Source organism: Euprymna scolopes, chromosome 40 (genome assembly GCF_053919585.1).
Source record: "Euprymna scolopes isolate OS-2025 chromosome 40, ASM5391958v1, whole genome shotgun sequence".
NCBI classification, from domain to species: Eukaryota; Metazoa; Mollusca; class Cephalopoda; order Sepiida; family Sepiolidae; genus Euprymna; species Euprymna scolopes.
In genome coordinates, this window is record NC_136521.1 from 13,963,526 (window position 1) to 13,988,503 (window position 24,978).

The following is a 24,978-nucleotide window of genomic DNA, read 5'->3' on the forward strand; positions in this document are numbered from 1 at the left end:
AGGGTATTTGAGCACATGCGGAACATTATATTTGGGTTTTACCTGGGAAAAATTAGTGCAAAAGTGTGAAAATTTCAAAAAAAAAAATGGAATTTGACAGGTGATGGTCGAACAACGGCATTACGAATATGCAGCTAACTTGATTTTGTAGTAGAGCCGATATCTATTTAATGAAGACATCTTCAGCTTCAATCACCGCCTTGATACAGGTCCAGAAGTGAGAGCATGTCTTTTCCATAAGCACTAGAGCTATTGGTTCATGTTTTAATTTTTAGCCTTACTGCAAACATGTCTTCATAGCTCAGGCATTAATGTCAAAGGAAAAAGTAATTAAAATAATAAGAAAAAGTAATTAAAATAATAAGAAAAAGTAATTAAAATAATAAGAAAAAGTAATTAAAATAATAAGAAAAAGTAATTAAAATAATAAGAAAAAGTAATTAAAATAATCAGAAAAAGTAATTAAAATAATAAGAAAAAGTAATTAAAATAATAAGAAAAAGTAATTAAAATAATAAGAAAAAGTAATTACAATAATAAGAAAAAGTAATTAAAATAATCAGAAAAAGTAATTAAAATAATAAGAAAAAGTAATTACAATAATAAGAAAAAGTAATTACAATAATAAGAAAAAGTAATTAAAATAATAAGAAAAAGTAATTACAATAATAAGAAAAAGTAATTACAATAATAAGAAAAAGTAATTAAAATAATAAGAAAAAGTAATTACAATAATAAGAAAAAGCTAAACGTTTTGGTTTCGATTCTCAGTGGTGGCGCATGAGTCATTTTTTTTTTTTTTTTACTTTTTAAATCATTACTATATATTAGGTCCAATATAATCTAATCTATATATATAAAAGCGAAAATGTATGTATGTATGTACGCTTTTCCTCGATGTCCACAAAAGGCTTCTTTCAGAGAAGCGCTTGCTCGGTTCACAACTTCTTAAACTTTTTATATCATCTATAAATTGTAATATCTCAGAGTTATCCACGGAGTTCGCCTGTCTATTTAATTTTATTGACTTTCAAACGTTAATTATTCCACATTTCCCGCATCAGCACGCGTTACATTCGGTTTTCGGTATAAAAAAAAAGCGAAACTCGACTCTAATAACAGGCCGACAGGCCGCTTGCCCGCGCGCCCTCTGGGGCCCGGGTGACATGATCAAAGTGTAGTATCTGTTCCGGCAGATACTGCAAGCTATGACTAGCTAGGACTAGCTATGACTAGCAAAGACCAAATGTGGGGGCAACCCCACATGCTTGACCCTTAACCAGCTCCCATTTTCCTCCTCTCGGGAGCTGGTCCCCTTTTTCCCTTCCCCCTCCCTTGACTCCTCACATTAAAAATTGGCCTTGTGCCTAATTTGCTCAGTGGGGGAGCAAATAAATACAACAGGCCGACAGGCCGCTTGCCCGCGCGCCCTCTGGGGCCCAGGTGACATGATCAAAGTATAGTATCTGTTCCGGCAGATGCTGCAAGCTATGACTAGCTAGGACTAGCTATGACTAGCAAAGACCAAATGTGGGGGCAACCCCACATGCTTGACCCTTAACCAGCTCCCATTTCCCTCCTCTCCGGAGCTGGTCCCCTTTTTTCCCTTCCCCTTCCCTTGACTCCTCACATTAAAAATTGGCCTTGTGCCTAATTTGCTCGGTGGGGGAGCAAATAAATACCACAGGCCGTCAGGTCGCTTGCCCGCGCGCCCTCCGGGGCCAGGGTGACATGATCAAAGTGTAGTATCTGTTCCAGCAGATACTGCTAGCTATAACTAGCGAGGACTAGCTATGACTAGCAAAGACCAGATGTGGGGGAAACCCCACATGCTTGACCTTTAACCAGCTCCCATTTCCTGCCTCTCGGGAGCTGGTCCCCTTTTTCCCTTCCCCCTCCCTTGACTCCTCACATTAAAAATTGGCCTTGTGCCTAATTTGCTCGGTGGGGGAGCAAATAAATATAACAGGCCGACAGGCCACTTGCCCGCGCGCCCTCCGGGGCCCGGGTGACATGATCAGTGTAGTATCTGTTCCGGCAGATGCTGCAAGCTATGACTAGCAAAGACCAGATGTGGGGGCAACCCCACATGCTTGACCTGTTCCGACAGATACTGCAAGCAAAGACTAGCTATGACTAGCAAAGACCATATGTGGGGGTAACCCCACATATCTGAACTTGGTCAAGGTAGGGATCACCCTACGACCACAGTTACTATCCAGCTCCCATTTCCCACCTCTCGGGAGCAGGATCCCCCTTTCCCTCCCCCCTCCCTCCACCTCCACATTAAAAAACGGCCTTGTGCCTAATTTGCTCAGTGGGGAAGCAAATAAATACCATCTGTTTCGACAGATACTGCAAGCTATGACTAGCAAAGACCAGCTATGACTAGCAAAGACCAGATGTGGGGGCAACCCCACATGCCTGACCTTTAACCAGCTCCCATTTCCCTCCTCTCGGGAGCTGGTCCCTTTTTTTCCCTTCCCCCTCCCTTCACTCCTCACATTAAAAATCGGCCTTGTGCCTAATTTGCTCGGTGAGGGAGCAAATAAATACGAACAGGCCGACAGGCCGCTTGCCCGCGCTCCCTCCGGGGCCCGGGTGACATGATCAAAGTGTAGTATCTGTTCCGACAGATACTGCAAGCTATGACTAGCAAAGACCAGCTATGACTAGCAAAGACCAGATGTGGGGCAACCCCATATGCCTGACCTTTAACCAGCTCCCATTTCCCACCTCTCGGGAGCTGGTCCCCTTTTTCCCTTCCCCCTCCATTCACTCCTCACATTAAAAATCGGCCTTATACCTAATTTGCTCGGTGGTGGAGCAAATAAATACCGACAGGCCGCTTGTCCCGCGCGCCCTCCGGGGCCCGGGTGACAAGATCAAAGTGTAGTATCTGTTCCGGCAGATACTGCAAGCTATGACTAGCAAAGACCAGCTATGACTAGCAAAGACCAGATGTGGGGGCAACCCCACATGCTTGACCTTTAACCAGCTCCCATTTCCCACCTCTCGGGAGCTGGTCCCCTTTTTCCCTTCCCCCTCCCTTTACTCCTCACATTAAAAATCTGCCTTGTGCCTAATTTGCTCGGTGGGGGAGCAAATAAATACAACAGGCCGACAGGCCGCTTGCCCGCGCGCCCTCCGGGGCCGGGTGACAAGATCAAAGTGTAGTATCTGTCCCGGCAGATGCTGCAAGCTATGACTAGCTATGACTAGCAAAGACCAGATGTGGGGGCAACCCCACATGCCTGACCTTTAACCAGCTCCCATTTCCCACCTCTCGGGAGCTGGTCCCCTTTTTCCCTTCCCCCTCCCTTCACTCCTCACATTGAAAATCGGCCTTGTGCCTAATTTGCTCGGTGGGGGAGAAAATAAATACAACAGGCCGACAGCCCCCCCCCCCCGCTTCGGCGGCACGGGGGACAAGATCAAAGTGTAGTATCTGTTCCGACAGATGCTGCAAGCAAAGACTAGCTATGACTAACAAAGACCATATGTGGGGGTAACCCCACATATCTGAACTTGGTTAATGTAGGGATCACCCTACAGACCACAGTTACTATCCAGCTCCCATTTCCCACCTCTCGGGAGCTGGATCCCCCTTTTCCCTCCCCCCTCCCTCTCTCTCCACATTAAAAAACGGCCTTGTGCCTAATTTGCTCAGTGGGGAAGCAAATAAATATAACAGGCCGACAGGCCACCCCTCCCCCCCAGCTTCGGCGGCACGGGGGACAAGATCAAAGTGTAGTATCTGTTCCAATAGATACTGCAAGCTATGATTAGCTATGACTAGCAAAGACCAGATGTGGGGGCAACTCCACATGCCTGACCTTTAACCAGCTCCCATTTCCCACCTCTCGGGAGCTGGTCCCCTTTTTCCCTTCCCCCTCCCTTCACTCCTCACATTAAAAATTGGCCTTGTGCCTAATTTTCTCGGTGGGGGAGCAAATAAATCCAACAGGCCGAAAGCCAGTTGTCTCAAGAGAGGTAAGTAACGTTTGTTCAATGTCAACTTTGTCATATCAGACTGTAGCTTTCATTTCGCTCCTCCTAATAAACAGGGAGCAGGTTTTTAAAAACAAACAAACCAATTTATTCACCTCATTCAAAACTGTCCCGCACAAAATGCTAACTGCTGAATACCTATCGCCGTCACGTCAATCAAAAACGCGCACCTGTTTTTTTTTTTTTTAAACACTTTACTATTTTCCAACTGCGCGTCGTGAACGCTTCGTTTTTTTTTTCACATTTTCGGGGTTTTTTCACATACCCCGAAAAACACCCGGGCAACGCCGGGTACCCCTCGCTAGTCTATAATATAAATCTCACCTGTCTGTTTAAATATATGTATGTATGTTTGTATGTCTGCCTAAAACTTTCAATAGAGGCGAAGGATTTTCACAAGATCAGTATCATTTTTAAGCTCACCCCTTCAGACGACAAATATCGAAAAATTGGCTAAAAACATTAATTCCTTCACCCTCAACTGGGCACTTTTCTACAGGGAGGGGTCGCTTTTTTCGCTAATATTTTCGAAAGTCATCGCCTCTATTTGATTGTCTAGCCTTAAGTGAAGTGTATGTACAGGACAACTTGAAACAAATACCGAGATAAGCGGAGAACACATATAGCACCGAGAATTCCCAGATGGTCACCCATCTGGTACTAACCAGGCTCAACGTTGCTTAACTTCGGTGATCTGATGAGAACCGGTGTGTCAACGTAATTATGCCGTATATATATATATATATATACTCATACATAAACACACACATATATACTCATACATAAACATATACACACACAGACACACATATACATATGTATGTTTATATAACATACATAAACACATACACCGGTGTATTAACGCGATTATGCCATACATAGATAGATAGACATGATAGAAGGCTCCTATTGCTCTTGGGATTTGTACACAACTGGCCAACTAGTAGATGGTCAAACGGAAATGGAATCATGTCTTTTCTTTTTTATTGTTCCACCTTGTAGGTGAATATTTAGCTTTTGCACTTGTTGACCACAGAATAGCAAAATTTGAAATACATCCAACATCCCTGATTGTAGCTTTTTACTCAAGATTCTTTTTTTTTTTTTGTCCTATTACTTTTTAATCTTTCTTAATCCTTTAATCCCAACAGATTTCTGTGATTATTTTTCCCTATTAAAAAAAAAGAGATGGATTAATCGCTTAAAAAATGCAACGACTCGTTGTCTCGTTGTGGACAGTGACAGATGGTTTAATCATTATATAATTTGATGTGATATCATTTAAAACGAAAATTATATTATTTGGATTATTTGGGCTACTATTTTCATATTAGGTGTTATCCTCACAACGTTTTTGCCGATGTAACCTCCAACCTTCTTCAGGTGCATATTTTAAGATTAGGACTGAGTTCTTAGTTCTCTCCCACTGTAAGAACTTAGACACCAGGGTCAGAAAGTAGGATTGAGAAGTCAGCACCCCCTAGGGAGAGGGCACTCTGATTTGCAAAAAGTGCCTGGGCAGCCTCGTTGGCATTCCCAGGTAAGAGCGCATCAGGCTATTAGCAATAAACTAACTTCTTCTCAAAGAGAGAAGACAAGGTCTAGGAGGGTGAACCTCCTAGAACTGCACAGAACTAAACTCCCACCCCAAAATCAACAGGGACTTGATTGTTACAGGAATGGTCTAATCTCTGTTGATTTTGAGGGCCAAGGATAAAAACTATCTTCATCTTTTAGATGCTATTTTAACAACGTTCCGAATGATGTAATTTCCAACCTTCTTCAGAGGCATCTTTTGAGACGAGGATGGATAATTTGTGTTATTTGTATTATTTAAACAACTATTTTTATCTTGGATGTTATTGTCACAATGTTTCGACCGATTGAAGCTCCCACCTCTTTCCCACAGAAGAGACGTTGCGAGTGTGTCTCTGCTTTATCGTTATTTTCATGGCAAGTGCTCATCTGAGCTTCAATCTATGGTCTCCCCTTGCCAAACTTTCATAAAAAAAAACACTCGTCTGGCCAAAACCACTATCAAAAAGTTCCCACACTCTTTATCTGTGTCTAAAACTAAACGTAGATTCCATGAACAAAGCTTCTTTCTTAGAACTGCACGCCTGTGGAACTCTCTTCTGATTGCCTGCTTTCCAACTGACTACAATCTGATTGTCTTCAAGTCCAATGTAAACAAGTTCTTGATGAACCGGCCTCCTAAGTAATCCAATTTACAAAATTTCCACTACTTATGTTTATTATGCTATAATTCTATTGACTAATGTATACCCATTAATCCTTATCCTTGAGTGGCCTCCGGGCCTTGATAAGTGGTGATTCCTATGTAAAAAAAACAAAGCAAAAGAAAGCTCCAACCTTCTTCAAGTGAATCTTATTAAACTTGGGAACGTTCTAATCGGAATTGGGAATCCTTATAACTCGGGAACTTGTACAGAATCTTTAATTCAACAACTATAACCTGATGGGAAGGTTAATTTTATTTTATTTTTGTTTCGTCATGTCCACTCCAAACAAAGCATATTGCCACTTGAATGTAAGGTACTACTATTTGAGACCATGCCTAAGAAAGATTAACAAGATGTTGGTTTACATTACATTTAAACTTCTGCATATCAGTACAGTCAGGAAAGCAGGTAGCAGGAAGGGAATTCCAAAATCTATCTGTTTGATGGAAGAAGCTATTAGAAACTATTAGAGTAGAAAGTTTTCTCACATTTAAAACCCTCAATAGTGAAGAGGTGTGATTTTGTTACTAAGGGGGTTTGTTAGGGATTTGTATGTTGAAGGGGCACAAGTTCAATGAGTTAATCAGAACACATTCCATTAAAATACTTGTAAAATAGGCACTGTAATGCAATATTACAGCGATGGGACAGGAGTTAGAGCTTAGTTGACAAAGCAGGACTTATTAGATTGGCAACTCTTTTTAGACCCTATCCAAGAGAGAGAAACTAGCGGTAGATGCACTGCCCGGTCATAAAAAAAAAAAAATTGTGACAGCATTGCCTGGTCGTAAAAAAAAAAAACAAGGGTGCCATCAGCCAGAACTGAAACCAATAGCGAAATTTTGTAAGCAAAAAAACAAAATGAAAATAAAATAACGCACGAACTCGTAAACGCGTTATTGATGAGCTCATGAGGACACAGATGTTATAATATAGCAAATTTAGCTATTTGAAATGAAAGAATGTAAAGAAGATTCATGCATGCACGGTTTGCAAACTTGAAAATTTAGTAAATTGAATAATGTTATTTTTTATTAAATGATTAAAATCATTTTTTCTGAGACTTTTTGTTGTTTTTTATCAACACCGACAAATTTCCATTTCTTGCATCGCATTTTAATAAATCCCTAAATATATATCACACACAATGCTTCAAGTAAACTTTTCTCTTCCCTGCAACCAACCTCTTTCTCACAGAAGAGATGTTGCGAGTCTGTCTCTGCTTTATCGCAATTTTCATGTCTTCTTTTGACTGCTTTCCAGCTGACTACAATATGGTTGTCTTCAAGTCCAATGTAAACCAGTTCTTGATGAGCTGTTCCACTTAAGTTAACAAATTTACCGCATTTCCATTACTAACGATTACTATATTGTCCAATTGACTACTGTACACTCTTGAAACTTATCCTCGAGTAGCCTCTGGACCTTGATAAGTGGTGATGCCTATGTAAAAAAAAAACTATATTTCACTATTATATATATATTATTTTGTATCTTTTCAGGTGGGCAGATTCCTGGATTTTACACAAGCTTGGAAGCCAGACGTGAGGAGATTTGAAACGCTAACAACATAAAAGCCAGGGCTTGGCCCTCCACAGCTGCAACTACCTCGAACGGGTTGTATATATATATATATATAATTCTTTGATTTGTCCTCCCAAACCGCCAAAATTTCGTTCTCAAGTTTCCGAGACAACTTCTCGACTGGAGTTAACTTCCTAAAGAGGCGCTTCAGTTCGGGCGATCTTCAAGGAGAATTACGCGATGCTCAGGAACAGGGCCAAGTCGTCCCAATCCTTCCGATTCGGAAGGGCCCATCTCCAAGTGCCCCCAGCTCCCCCTCGAAAACCACTGCAGCGGGTATCGTCAAAGGTGTTTTCTCTGGGCCGAAAGCCTCTGTTAATAAAGACAGATGCAAAACACTATTGGTCATCGACGACCCCCACACTGATTGGTAGGTTATTCTTGCTTTGTGTCGGCCGGTGCTCAGTGGCGTGCAGAAGTTTGCTCATGCCCTGGTGATAACTGGAGCCAACTCTAGTAGAGGTCCTAGTACTTTGAAATATCATGAATGGATGCCCTCCCCTAATTTGCATGCCCCCTCTGCACGCCATTGATTGCGCTTTTCGACAGTTGTGCATCCTGTCTTTAGTCGCCATAGAATAGCGTTTAGAATCGTTTGACATCTAATTTACCTATGTGTTTGTGGTGTACACATCTGCAGATCAGGGGTTTCCAAACTATGCTAGTCTTGTTAGCAGTTACAATCGCCATTCTCATAGTAAAAGTACTTATTAAATCGGTTATGTTTTCGCTTGAGTTTGTTTGTTTTTTGTTTGTTTGTTTGTTTGTTTTTCTAAAACTTAGCGTCCACATCTTACTAACTATCCTACTTAAGTCTAGCTATTTCAAACATACCCTCTCTCCTAAAACGAATCATAGCATTGGTTAGTCTTTTTTCATCAATGCTACACACATTGAAGTCCAAGTGTTTTTTTGTTCTTCGGGTCCAGTTGTGCTTCTTCAGGTCCAGTTTTTTGTATGAAGGCGATGAGAAGAATTTTTGCATAATTGAAAAATTTATACTAAATACACAGCTCTGCTTTTTATTGAGCACTATTATATAAACATAGTTACAATTTAATAGATTAACTCACTGGAATTTTGTGTGTGTGTGTGTGTGTGTATATATATATATATATATATATATATATATATATATTTGGTAAAACTGGTAATTAGTAAAAACCTGGAGAGAGTGCTCAATACTATTGCAGAGCAAATATGTGTTTTATTTTTTTATTACCGTTTTATCTGTTTGGTTAGACATGTTTGGGATGTTGGACCGTGTTTATGATCTAACAGTCTCGTCAGACCTTACAGAAATGGTTGGTTAGTATTAGGAAGAATTGTTTTTTGGTAGTGTCCGGTCAGAGTTAAGTTCAATTTGAACTTAACTCTAACTGGACACTACCAACACTTACTGTTGGGGACAGAATGTCTGAAACCACATCATTCTGAAAAACACATTTAGTATCAGCAGATGTAAAGATAACATTTCAAACTCTCATTTAAAAAAAAACCCTTTTTACAAAAATATCTGAAGAGAGCGAAACAAAGCTTGAAACGCGTTATTAAAATATTTTAAAATAAAAATATGATAAAAGGCTTAAAAACTCACAATTGTTGATGGCTACACTCTTTTAAATATACATTTTTTTCTCTCGTTGGAACTACACAATCATCACTTTAAGTATATATATATATATATATATATATATATATATATATATTGGGCAATGTTCAAATATTGTAATTTTGCATACTCACCAGCAGCATCCAAATAATGAGTCTCAACTCTGGCTTGATATAGCTGCTAGTCTAGCCGCACTAATGAGCTGTGATGCAGCGAAACAGTACTGTAAGTGGATGACTATATATATATATGCATATAGAGAAATAAAAAGGAACAAACCAAGTTATGTGTTCATCAAGAGGAAGTCTCGAAATAAAGATGAAACGTTGATGAACACATAACTTGGTTTGGTCCTTTTTATTTCTTTATTTTGTCAGAATACATTTCCCATTATTCTCCATATATATATATATATATATATATATATATATATATGATAGTTGTTCTTTATACCTACAGACACAAGTGTTTCATGCTTACGCAATCATCAGTGTAGGAGGGGACAATTCCTGCTGGTCAGGAGATTTGAACCCAGCCACGAAGCCACCTTTGACTCCATTTCCTAAGCTTTTACCTCTGGGCCACTAAACAATTGCCACGGAAATGAGAATAAACAACTAATGAACGCCGAATTTGGGCAGATACATTAGACCATCTAGAGTGTTCAAACAAGCGGAAGTCATGAACGTTGCATAGACGTTAGTCAGTCGAGTTAAAGTCAATAATACGAAAGTCAGTGCTCAATGTTTATATTATATGCAAAGTTCTCAGAAAAAAATCTATACGCTTTTATATAACATAAAGAGGTTTTTTTTTTGTTTTCTTAGGGCCTAGAGTTCTTAAATGGTAACCCATTTAAGTACTAACTTGAGGCAACATTGCTTAACTTTTTTGATGTGACGAGAACTGTAATAGCAACATGGTTTAACCGTAAAATCTTAGATTGGTTCTGATTCTGGATATGACCTTAAACTATATCCAGTGGGGAGGCCCCAGCTTGCATGCTTTGGGGAGCGTGGAGCAACCCTTTAATTGCCCTTGCTCCCAGGTCCACTCTGATCCGGAGTGGTAGTACCTGTTAGGGTCCCATCTATGTGTTAAATAGAAACTGACTTGAAAAAAACAAAACAAATATATTCTATTAAAAATCTTTCAAAATAACTGGATTTGCATTAAGTAACTTAAAAACGGTTGATATGCCATAAAACAACCAACCAACTTAGATTGGTTCACATTTTTGGGTATAGTTATATCACGTGATATTCCCAGGCAGTTACCCATCTAAGTACTGACCCAGTTGAACGTTGCTTAACTTTGCTGATCTGATGAGAATCATACTATCAAAATGATTTCATCATAAAATCCTGGACTGATTCACATTTTGCAATACACCTAGCTTGGAGGTGATTACATTACCTGATATTTCCAAGCAGTTACCCATCTTAGTACTGACCCAGTTAAACATTTCTTAAATCATGTTTCAAACCAGTGTTTCAACTGTAACCATTCCCTTTATCCTGTTTGTTATTTTTCTAATGCAACTAATTTTCTATTTATGAAATTAAATATTAGTTGAAAAATAATAAATAATAATGAGATGATAAAATTGATTATAATAAAATAATAATACGATCATAAAATTGATTATAATAAAATAATAAAATAATAATACGATCATAAAATTGATTATGGAAATCAATATCGACATAATAAGAAGATCAATAGTTTTCTTTCATGGAAATATAACTAAATGAATTATCAATTTGATTTTCCATATCAATTATTAATTGTAAAGATTTTTTAAAATTGTTGTAAGATGTCAAAATGGAATAAGACTTACACAATTTATACAAAAATAAAATAAAATTGATAAAAAATAAAAAATAAACAATTTATATAAAAATAAAATAAAATTGATTAAAAATAAAAAATTAAAAAATAAACAATTTATATAAAAATAAAATAAAATTGATTAAAAATAAAAAATAAACAATTTATATAAAAATAAAATAAAATTGGTTAAAAATAAAAAATTAAAAAACAATTTATATAAAAATAAAATAAAATTGATTAAAAATAAAAAATTAAAATACAAACAATTTATATAAAATAAAATAAAATTGATTAAAAATAAAAAATAAAAAATAAACAATTTATATAAAAATACAATAAAATTGGTTGAAAATAAAAAATTAAAACTAAACAATTTATATAAAATAAAATAAACTTAATTTAAATTAAAAAAAAACAAATTATCCAACAAAAATTTTATATAAAATTAAGATATAATTAATAAGAAATTTAAAAATACAATTAAAAAGACAAACAATTTATATAAAAATAAAATAAACTTGATTAAAAATGAAATACAAAAAAAACAATTGAAAAACAAAAAACCAAAAAAAATTATATAAAATAAAATAAAATTGATTAAAACTAAAAAAAAACAATTAAGAAAACAAACAATTTATATAAAAATAAAATAAAATTGATTAAAAATAAAAAATTAAAAAACAAACAATTTATATAAAAATAAAATAAAATTGATTAAAAATAAAAAATTAAAAATTAACAATTTATATAAAATAAAATAAAATTGATTAAAAATAAAAAATTAAAAAATAAACAATTTATATAAAAATACAATAAAATTGATTAAAAATAAAAAAATAAGAAATAAACAATTTATATAAAATAAAATAAAATTGATTAAAAATAAATAATTAAAAAACAAACAATTTATATAAAAATAAAATAAAATTGATTAAAAATAAAACAATTTAAAAAACAATTAAGAAAACAAACAATTTATATAAAAATAAAATGAAATTGTTTCAAATTTTATTTTTAATTCTGAAAAGTTATTGTCAGCGGAGGACTTTTTCAAGAAATACTTTTTATTATCTTTTTTAATTTGTAATACCAGTTCCAATAAGTGTTTGAAATAAGATTTCCAAAATATTTTAAAACATTCAAATTCATATTCTCTTTCTTTGATTTTTGGAGGATCGAATATTATGTGAGAAGACAGTAATTCGGTAGTATTTTCATTATTCTGGCATGCTTAAACTTTGGAATAGCATTTTCTTTGATCTTAAGTTTGAAATGACATTTTCTTTGATTTGTTATGCTCAAGTTTGAAATAGCATTTTCTTTGATTTATTATGCTCAAGTTTGAAATAGCATTTTCTTTGGTTTGTTATGCTCAAGTTTGAAATAGCATTTTCTTTGATTTGTTATGCTTAAGTTTGAAATAGCATTTTCTTTGATTTATTATGCTCAAGTTTGAAATAGCATTTTCTTTGGTTTGTTATGCTCAAGTTTGAAATAGCATTTTCTTTGATTTATTATGCTCAAGTTTGAAATAGCATTATCCTTTTTACAGGCACCGACTTAGAAAGAGGGTTGGTAGAATGTAAGAAGACAGTGATGTTTTCCTTGGTCTGTACCGCTTAAGACTGAAGTACGATTTTATGTTGATCTGTTATGCTTAAGTTTGAAATAGCATTTTATTTGTTAAATGCACATATTTGGGATTAGAGTTAGGTATAATGTGGGAAGACACTAGTTCGAGAGCATTTTCATTGATCTGGCATGCTTAAGTTTGAAATAGCATTGTTTAATCTGTTATGCATACATTTAAAATGGAATTTTAATTATTTTTGTTTTACTTTTTTTTAAATCTAAAACTTTGAAATAGCATTTCTTTCGTCTGTCAGGTTTAAGTTTGTAATTGTCTGCGGTCTGTTACACGCGTTTGAAACAGTATTTTCTGCAGTTCTGTTTATTCTGTTATACGCAAGTTTGAAATTGTAAATAGTATTATCATTGGTCTGTCACACTAAAGTTTGAAATTTTATTTGGTTTGTTAGTTTAAATTAGGATTGAAATAAAATCCTTTTGATCTGTTATTCTTAAGATTGCAATGGCATGGTCTTTGATTACATGATATATATATATCTATATATCTATATATCTATAAAAGTGAACGTGTCTGTCTGTCTGTCTGTGTGTCTGTCTGTCTGTGTACATTTCCCTACGCAATAACCCTGTCAATTTTTAGTCTATAGACTCGAAATTTGAAATACCGGGTACTGAGATTTGGAAAAATCGATGTGACGGGTGTCAGCCAGAAATTTGGCTGTTAAGCGGTCAAATTTCAACGATTTGACCTTTAAGAACTCTACCAAACTCCTCCGACAATTTTGGGTCTAGACACTTGAAATTTTAGATATAGGTTCCTTGAACCTGGATCTAACTTAATAAAGTGATTTGAGCCCTTTTAAGGGGTCATAATAGGGGTCAAAGTTAAAAAAATTAACCATTTTTTGTTTTTTTTGCTTTTTTTTGCACAGCATACACCTCCAAACACCCGAGCAAGGGGTCAAAGTTCAACGATTTGACCTTTGAGAACTCTACCAAACTCCTCCGCCAATTTTGGGTCTAAACACTTGAAATTTTAGATATAGGTTCCTTGGACATGGATATAACTTAATAACTTGATTTGAGTCCAAAACAATAAATGTTAAGGGGACATAATAGGGGTCAAAGTTTAAAAAAATTGACCGCTTTTTCTTTTTCTTTTTTTTTTCTCAACATACATCTCCAAACACCCGGGCAACGCCGGGCTGAAATGCTAGTATATATATATATATATATATATATATCATAATTTAGGAAATTAAAATTTTGTGATTTGAAAAACTTAAATTTCAAATATAGAAATTTTATTGTATACAAGACAAAAAATACAGCATAGTAAAATGTATTTCCTTAACCCATGAGTTTTCGATGTTTATACATCTGCTCGGAGGAAAAATATTAGCAAATATTATAAAAGGTTTGCACCTGATTTGCTAAAGGTAACAAACATAGAAAATTAAATTAAATGTTTTTAAAGTTTTAAAATCATTTTAGATACATAAAATAAGGGAAACTGGATATTGATGCGGCAAAAAAAAAAAAAAAAAAGAATGTTGAACTTCAAATCGAAAGTGTATGCCAAGTCCTGTTATGGAAGCTCTCGGCTCATTACTGTGCATTAAGCTCCTGTGTCTTGTGTAAAACCGATATTCACTGGATTAGCACCCCAGTAGATTTATTGTATTTCACTATTCTGAATAATTATATATATATATATATATATATATATATATATATATATATATATATTAAGTAATGTGATTTATAATTTAAAATTAAAAAATTAAAAAAAAAAATTTAAAAATCAAATTTTAATCAAATTAAAAATCAGTTTCATAAGAAGGAACAACAACAAAAAATTGATTTTGTTGTTGTTCCTTCTTATGAAACTGATTTTTAATTTGATTAAAATTTGATTTTTAAATTTAAAAAATTTTTTTTTAATTTTTGAATTTTAAATTATAAATCACATTACTTAATATTGAATTAGCTCTAGGACATTTAACTATCGAGCTTATTATATATCTAAATTACAACGAGCACTTTCTATTTCCTGTATTTTAATTAAACTAGTAATTTCACTGTTACATTAAAATACACTTAGCTCTTTAGACTATTGTTCTAATCTCCTTTAAATATATATATATATATATATATATATATATATATATATATATATATATATATATATATATATATATAACACTCCCCAGTAGATATGCAACTAGTGATGGATCTCTTTACAAATGCTTGTACCTGCTTCGGACTGACAGTTAGCATTAAGAAAGTTGCAATCATCATATATATATATATATATATATATATATATATATATATATATATATATGCTAATTAAGATATCACAGAATAGATCATAAAATATTATTATTACTATTTTTATTATTATTATTATTAATAATAATGATATAATTACCTATATATAATACTAGACTACCCGTGGCCCAGGTCAAATTCTGCAAAAGTAGCGATTTGTGCTTATTTGTTTACGCTGTTATGGGTTTATGTTTATGTACACATGCGCAACCGGAAGTCGTAAACCGGATGTTGGATTACAACACACGTTAGAAGGTCATTTGAGTTTTATAATTAAATAGATTGTATATGTTTATTTACGTATTAGTATAAATAGTAACTAGACTGTGTCTACACTTTGTTATTTGTGGAGGTGGTATTTTCCACTGGAGAGCTATGTATTTAAAAGGCTGTCCTGTTTTTAAATTTTTGAAACAGCTACATGATAAGCAGCTGATGATCCCCTTTTTCTATTTAAAAATTTAAGTTAAATTAAGTTCCCCCCCCCATCGTTATATAGTTGAATTCTTTTGTATAATTGTAAATTTTCTAGCAGAAAGTCAGCTTATGCAAGTTCTAAGTCTACGATATGTTTAATGCAGTAGTTTTTTCTTTAAGAATTTACATTTTATTATAACTTTATAAATTTTTTATTCTTTTAATTATTTTATTTAGTATTTTTTTAAAATAAAATACCCAAAGCCCTTCTAGACTATATATATATACATATATATATATATATATATATATATATATATATATATATATATATATATATATATATATATATATATATATATATATACTCGGGTTTTTTTTATTCAAAAGTAATGGACTAGTGAATTCAATGAGATTGTTAGATAGTGCTCAATAAAAAGAGCTGATAATACTTTTTTATTGTTATATAAACATGCTCACATCCCGCTGCTACAAACAGCCACTTGTTTCAATCAAACAACAGATATCATCAGGCAGCGACTTGACTATTCAAATGTTCAATGAATAAACATTTGAATAGTCAAGTCGCTGCCTGATGATATCTGTTGTTTGATTGAAACAAGTGGCTGTTTGTAGCAGCGGGATGTGAGCATGTTTATATAACAATAAACAAGTGTATATATATATATATATATATATATATATATATATATATATATATATATATATATATATATAGAGAGAGAGAGAGAGAGAGAGAGTATATGTGTAAACATTCACAGAAAGACTGTGTTTTTTTTCTATTTTCTTTTCTGTTTAATTTTCTGGGGATGGAGAATCATGTTGGGTGCCAAACATACACTTTCTATTTCAAAGACTTCAACCAAGAAATCTTTTTCCTGAAAATATATTTTTTAACTGACGTTAAAACACAATTGTTTGGATATTTCTTGCACTCGGTTCACCGGGTATGGCTTTATATGTGAATTCTCAGATTGAAACATTCATTTTCTTTGCCAGTCTAAGTATTTTTTCACTACATCATTGACATGTGCAAAGAAAGGAAATCTTAGTGTTTATATAAACATTATCAGTAATCAAGTAGTGCTCAATTCGTTTTTAGAAGATTTGCATTATCACTAATGACAGTTGGCGATTTTACTTTCCACAGTGCTTAATTAATTAATGAATCTATATAGTCATCATCAAGAAAGAAAAAGAGAGAGAGAGAAATATGGTGACTAACATTTCTTCATGGTTCGCAGTATCTAGTTGTAGGAGTGAAAATGGCTCATGAGTCTTGATATACTTCTATGATGGTTTCGATCATCAGTTTTAGGGAGGCGGTCATTAGTTTTTTTGGATGTGTTCATGACAGTTTTGGAGATTTTTGCTTTAGGGTAATTTGTAAATAGCGAGATATTTTTAGGATGAGCCGGATTTAGAGAAATATTTTCAGTGTAAAGGTTTTCAGGTTTTATGATCAAATGTGAGAATAAATGAGAGACATTGTCATACGGTAAAGAAAACAAAATAATGAGTTCTGAAAGCATATATTAGCAAAAGAGATATTTTATATATGTTTAAAATGGAAGTTTACAGCAACAGAAAAACATAGAATGTTTGTGAATGTTTTTAGAGTTCTTGTAAAAACAAGGGGTTTCAGTTAGCTGAGACATTAGAAGAAGTCTGGATTGATTATTTAAGAGCCTTGAGTTTCAGGGGTCAGGAAAATAGTATTCAAAACTTCTCTGCTCATTTTTATAAATTCTAATTCATTTAAAGTTGTTTATAAGAGATAATGTTTTTTTTTATCATATTAGAAAATAGTTCAGTGATAAGGTTTGGGAATATTTCAATGAATAAAGTTTAACAGATTGACAGACAATAATATCAATGAGTTGTGTGTGTGTGTGTGTGTGTGTGTGTGTGTGTGTGTGTGTGTGTGTGTGTGTGTGTGTTCGTTAATGTTTATGTGTATATGAGTGAAGAGTATCGTTGCAGAGATGTGTGCCTATAGTGGGCCTCCAGCAACACTGATCCACAGATTTGGGTTAACTGGGTTCCACTTGTTTATTGAAAGAAAATCAGGCTTTTAAAAGATTTAGGTAGCTCCTAGAAAGATCATTTCAAATAAATTTGGAAAGTTTTCCGATACATCCAAAATATGATTATTTGTTTTTGTTTAGGATAGTGTATGCGCAGACGATGTACGTACAAGCGTGTTTATGCATTTTGATTTTGTATTAACATCGACTACACTTCTGCAAATCTTGTTAGAAAAAAAAAAACACTGGTTCCGTTTATATGCTTATACCATTCCCCTGTTTATCCCTTGCATAATTGGTTGTTCTCGTTTTTATTTTACTTCAGTTGAAGTTCTCAGAAGTCAAAAGACCCCTTACTAGTTGCTAACACTTGATCTCTACATGAGATACATAGATATTTGAATATTTCATTAAAGTTATCCTTTATGTCTCAAATGTTGAGTTTGTAAAGAAGTTGAAATATTATTTTTTCTCTTCCAATTGACCAGTTAAATATGTTATATAATATATCTTTGTTCTGATCTCTTGGTCTTACTAGATTCCAGGACAAGAATTCATCTAGTCTGGTGGAGGATCCAGCTTCATAGTGTTACGTGAGATAACAATACTAGATGAAGGTGCACTATTTTTTTGTAAAAGCCAGTGTGAATTAGCCATACAGATGATATTGGGTTGTGAACATGGTGATTTTTAAATATTTGGTCAGCGTTCACTTCTAGGGGAAAGTATCCTCACGCCAGGTTGTTCTGACAAACCCCTGTACAGAGAGACCCTTGCACTCGAGGATAGTGTCTAGTAGGTTTTCAAGTTCTCTCCAGCAGACATTCAAGTTCTTATGGGATCTCATGATTTTTTAAAAATTAAACATTTTAAATTAAAAATAAATTATTTCTGAATCGGTATTTTCTCTCGATAACTAAAAACACAAAACATTTGAACAATTTTGAACAATAGAAACAAACAAAATGTTAATATGATGTCAAGTATCATCAGAATGACCTGCTTGAAAAGAGAGTTAAACGTTGACCTTTTTTTTTAATTTGCAGTTTACCTTTTTTTAATTTGAAGTTTACCTTTTTTTAATTTGCAGTTTACCTTTTTTTTAAGTTTTTTGAAGTTGATCTTATTTCAATTTGGAGTAATTCTTTCTTTTTTAATTTTAATTTGAAGTTCATTTTTTTTAATTTTATAGTCTCATCTTATGTGTGAATTTCGGAAGAAACAATAAATTGAACAAAAGTGATTGGCTAAATGGTTTTATTAATAACAATTTTAAAGATAATAGAAACTGTGTAGTTTTGTTAATTGCAAACAATAAAATTTCGTATTTTTTTTCATTATTAGTTGAAAGACTTCAACATGAAAATTAACTAATTTTTATTTACATAAAACCGGCGTAACAATTATTGACAAATAAATGCATATTTTAATGAGTAATTTTGATGCATTTATAGAATTACACCTTAGAAAAAATAATACTGAAAAATCTTTATGATGTACATACTTGTAACGGGGGGGGGAAAAAATATGTCATATTCCAAAATTCACATAAATTGATCAAGTAGCTCTTTTTTTTTTTAATTAAGAAAATTAAATTTTATGAGTTTTAGCAATTATTAATGAAATAATAATAAAATAGCATAGTCGGTTAATCTCAATAGTATAATAGAGTTGTTGGTCTTTGAATTTTGACACATCCTAAAGAAATATAGCAGCTCCTGACTCTTTCGTCACCTCCTCATAAAATTTAATTTTCTTATTAAAAAAAACAAAAACTAATTGATATATTTACGTAATTTTTGGAATATGACATCTTTGTTCCATGAGGAGTACGTACATCATAAAGATTTGTCTATATTTTCTATATTTTTGTTTTTAAAGTAAGTGTGACACTAAATAAGAACTGTAACTTTTATTTCAATGCATAATTTTTTAGTGCTTAATCATAACTATGGTGTATGTATAAGGGTTATCTGTCCCTGACAATATGAGACAACCAGAGTAATCTCCCTTGAACAGGAAATGAGTAGAGGGATCTCCCCTGGACAGGAAATAACTAGAGTGACCTCCCCTGATTTCTATAAATACCGTAAGCATGGGTGCAGACATTTGTATTTTGTATTGGGCTTACCACGAGCCGGAAGGATACAATCTCCCACTTTACTCGACTCTTACACATGGTTAGAATCTTTTTGGAATAAAATTTTTTAAGCAGTTAAAAGCTCCTACTGATGACTGGAAATTTTTCCTCCAGTAAATGTTAGATCTCTTGGTCTCTTATAGTGGTGGCCTTGGCTAGTATCCCTTTGAGCAGACTATTTTGGTATTACTTGACATTATAGGAATATTTCCCCCCTGTTGTTCTAATGTTATATTTTTGAAGTGTTCAGTTGAAAATATCCGTTTTGGAATAGTTTTGATTGTTTTATAATTTTTAATTTAAAATATTTAAATGAAGGACATGTACCGTGAATCGCGTAAGCTTCAAAGAAAGATTATAAGAAATCAGAACCCGCTTTATTCGCTGCCGTGCCCCTGCAGGAAGATGACTACAGTTGAAAAGAATAACGAACCTTCCCCCAAAATGAAAAATAATACAATTCCTCCGACCACCATTTGAAATGTGTCCTTCTGATACTCTTATATTTTAAAATTTGTGGTCAGGTTTCAAATTGTGGTCCCCAAAAGGAAAATTATACAACATTCTTTATTTATCTAATTTCTCTTTGGGCTATTGTCCTTAATATTAATATCTAAACTGAGTAAAGAAAAATATGAATAATTATTGAAAAATTTCAAGCAATATTGAAGATAATAGTCCTAAGAAAAAATATATGAATAATGATGGTAATTCCTCAGAATTATTTTGGATTTTTAAATGTTTTTTTATTTTATTTCACAGGATGTTTTATAAAATCGATGGCATAACTTCAGGATTATGTTGTATATATGTAAAGAAGCCTCTATTTTTTTCTGTATCAAAGAAAAGTGACTCTGTATGGACGAATACAGAGATATGTCAAAATTTTTCTTTTTTTAAGATGGTAGTTATTTAAAAAAACTTCTGACATAGACAAAGTATTTTCTGAAAAAGACTGAATCGAATAACATTTTATTCTTGTTAACAAGATATTACAATGCTCCACAAGAAAAACTGACGAATTAGAATCAAATGTTGATTTTGTAGGAAGAAAGCTACCGATGACAAAAAAGATAGACTGATTTTATTTTATACACATTACTTGGAAAATCGATAGCTAATAATGAGATTATGTTCTATGTATGTGTATATAAGCCAGGAATTCTTGTTTTCCGATTTATAAGTCATCTGAACAAATAAAGATTAATGTTACTTATTATAAACATCTATGAGTATTGTTATTTCTACATATGGGATAAATCAACACTTCCTTTGTGATAGGATCACAGTTAAAATGAGACTGAGCCTGGCGTTTTCACACAAGCTAACAAACCCATGAAAAAATAATATTAAACAAATAAAAAAAATGGGGCTCAGAAAAAAGACCTAAGCGTTATTATAAGCAGAGTCTTCTTTGATAGCCAACATGGAGGACTCGGTCACTATCTTGCAAATGTTATCCATTATCCATTCTTATTGGAGACTATCTGGAGTGCCCGGCGTTGCACGGGTGTTTGGAGGTGCATGTTGAAAAAAAAAGAAAAAAAGTGGTAGAAAGAAGCGGTAATAAGCAGGCAGGCTCAAAACCCGTACCACAAAGGATGAAAAAAGTGAAAAAAAAAAAATAGGGACGTCTTTACTGTTGCGCCCATCGCTAAACCAGAAGTGACGTAGGTTTAGATTAAGGCTAGACAATCGAAAAGAGGCCATCGAAAATATCAGCGAGAAAAAGAAACCCTTCCCTGTAGAAAAGTGCCCAGTTGAGGGTGAAGGAATTAATGTTTTTAGCCAATTTTTCGATATTTATCATCCAAAGGATCGAGCTTCAAAACAATACTGATCTCATAAAAATTTGTCGCCTCTGTCAGCAGTTTTAGGCAGACATGCATACATACATACATGATGATTGCAACGTCTTGTCAGACGAGTGCCACTCCCTCAGACATTTAAAATCCATGAGCCCAAATGCCTGAGGGAGTATCTATACAAAGCTGATGTTACAGAGTCTTAGCTTTGTACGACAGCTAAGTCTCTCTCTCGGTTCAAAATGTTGAGATCCAGCAACAAGCAAGAGCAAGATAGCCAGCAACAAATTAAACTGCAGACCAGCTTAATGCGGGTACTGGTCTCCCGCTTTATGGTTTTTTAAATCAGAGATTTGCTTCTCCTAGAAAGGTTGCCTTCACCACGGCTTACGGGAGCCCTCTCCACCCCAATACACATATACACACACACACAAATATACACGGTGCTAGTTGGCCGTTGACCCAGAAAAAAAGTTCATTCGCCCTTTGGAAGATCTTGGCTAGTCTCCTTGAAGGATTAAAAACAAGACCTTCCAAAGGGCGAATGAACTTGTGTCAGGTCATGTCATATGCTACTGGTACCATGTAACCCAGTACTACCTGCCTCATGGTCGGGTCACCGGCGACTAAACTGATTCCCCCACCAGACTTGTTTGGTGAGGAGGACATACATACATACATACATACATACATACATACATACATTTAAACAGACAGGTAAGATTTATATTAAAGATAACAAAATACAACAGGCCAAATGATAAAGAAATTTAAGCATACTCTTTCTCTCTCTTTAGACATCTTCGTCACATGATTGAAAATAGAACTTTTGCCCAGAAAGAAGTTGTTCTATTGTACCAGCACACATTAATTACCAGGTTATATTGAAGTACTTGTTAAAGGTTTCTCAAAGTTAAATATTTTTTCTCATGCAATCCTGTTTCACAACCCTCCTACATACAGTGCCTGTTATTTCCAAATTGCTATCCATCTCGTACTTACTGGACTCATTGTTACTTAACTTTAGTGATCTTACCAGAACTAGTGTGTCAATATGATTATGACCAAATACAGGGGTTGTATAGGTGACGGACAATGCCGGAAAATATCGGATCCAGACAAAACCAGATGTAAATGAGATTTCTAGCAATGATGTCAACCCTACATTCTGATCAAAGAATCCAAATCATGAAACAATGACAGATATATTTAACTCTGGATTGAAATTGCTAAAAATATTTCAAATCGAAGATCAAAATAATAGAACAAATTAAATTCCGATCAAGGAATGTGGGGTGATGTAAATATAAAAACCAAGTCAAAACAAATAAAAACAGATAAAGAGAAGGAACAAACACACTTCTGTCGTCGTATATACTATCCAGATCATACATCACCACTCCCTCTGGTCCAAACTCTCTTGCTTGTCAGGTTATCATTTTGTAAAATAAATGAACTTTGTTGATTTAGGGCGATATAAATATAAGCAGAAGTCAAAACAAAGACAATCAGTCAGAGAGACGAGAGCGAAGCCAGCAACACATTTTTGCCGTCGTTTGATCGGCGCCCCCCCCATCTCTATACTGACCCAAACTTTTTTGCTTTTCAAATTATCATCTGTAAAATAAATAAAACTTTGTTGATTTAACAAGTTGTTGTTTGATTACAAAAACCACGGTCATCAGAGTGCATATGCTATGGCACGTATTTTGTAAAAGTGCGTCTATAAAATATATAGACAAAATATAGCACAGGTAGGAAAATGTGATCAGTACACAGATGAAGAAATCGACAATAGAAGTTAGATCAGTAATAGAGTGGGCGTAATGAAATAAGTTCTGACTCAAAATCTGAAAAAATGGTGTTAGGCCAAAATAGGTTCCAGATATAAAATATATCCTGTTACTTCTGGTTTCAGTTAAAAATAAAAGTTTTGCTATGAAAAATAAATATGCAAATTTTTTTTTTTTTTTTAAATTAATTTAGTCTTACACTATTTTCTGCGGACTTTGAAATTGTAACAGAGAAAATGACTGAGCCGTGGGTGAGGTGACGTCATGGCAAAAAAGAAAAGAAAAGGATTATAAAAAGAGAAAGACGTGGACCCTTAAGGTTAGAGAAATGACAAAGATAGACTTGTTACAAACAGGTGGCCCAAGAGCAATAGGACAAAACACATGTTAAACATGGCCAGACAAAGATAGCTACCATGTGTTTGACACGGCAGAATCTTGTTAAACGCATTAGAATGCGAGAGGACTTTTGAACAAGAAAGACATTATTCTGGAAAGTACATGTAAATAAATGTCTGTTGTTTCACTAAAACAAAGAGTGAGTTGAATTCTTTCTTTGTCTTTGGTTCCTTGCGACTGTCTGCATACAACGTGTGGGTCCCAAGTGTTGACATGTAATAACCACATTACAGAATCAGGACTTATGCTGTAAAATACGCTGGAGTCTACCAACAATTTATGTAAACTATTCTTCTCCTTCATCACAATTCTCGGTCTCAAAAGTCAATAGACATCTGACAAAACTCACTTCTGCCAAAAAGAATGCCCTTCTCTGATCAAGAGACTTTTTATTGAAACCGTCTGCCTTTGATATGCATATTAGATGCCCTGAAGTCCTGTTACCTCACGAGATCGCCAGCCTATAAGAAACCACAGCAGCCATTGTTTTCCTTCATTCTTTTTGTTTGATGCGAACACTGCATGCTCTACAAAAAATCAACTTTGTACTAATTTTTAATCACAACATTATCAAACTAATTACACATAAAGAACAACGTTATCAAATTAATTACACATAAAGAACAACATTATCAAATTAATTACACATAAAGAACAACATTATCAAACTAATTACACATAAAGAACAACATTATCAAAATAATTACATATAAAGAACAACATTATCAAACTAATTACACATAAAGAACAACATTATCAAAATAATTACATATAAAGAACATTATCAAACTAATTACATATAAAGAATAACATTATCAAATTAATTACACATAAAGAACAACATTATCAAACTAATTACATATAAAGAACAACATTATCAAACTAATTACATATAAAAAATAACATTATCAAATTAATTACACATAAAGAACAACATTATCAAACTAATTACACATAAAGAACAACATTATCAAATTAATTACACATAAAGAACAACATTATCAAATTAATTACACATAAAGAACAGCATTATCAAATTAATTACACATAAAGAACAACATTATCAAACTAATTACATATAAAGAACAACATTATCAAAATAATTACACATAAAGAACAACATTATCAAACTAATTACACATAAAGAACAACATTATCAAACTATTTAC

The 24,978-nt window shown here is 33.6% G+C and overlaps 1 protein-coding gene and 1 pseudogene across 7 annotated transcripts in view; one reads left to right on the plus strand and one right to left on the minus strand.

The window, feature by feature from the left end:
• The window catches only part of LOC145265380 (synapsin-like), a 319,381-nt gene that overhangs the window by 121,843 nt on the left and 172,560 nt on the right, over positions 1-24,978 (plus strand). For all 7 annotated transcript variants that reach the window (XM_080121178.1, XM_080121173.1, XM_080121176.1 and 4 more), the window contains one exon: positions 7,757-8,208. The gene's annotated coding sequence lies outside the window, so the exon portion shown is untranslated. The remainder of the gene's footprint in view (positions 1-7,756; positions 8,209-24,978) is intronic.
• LOC145265931 (5S ribosomal RNA) lies at positions 4,629-4,745 on the minus strand (annotated as a pseudogene).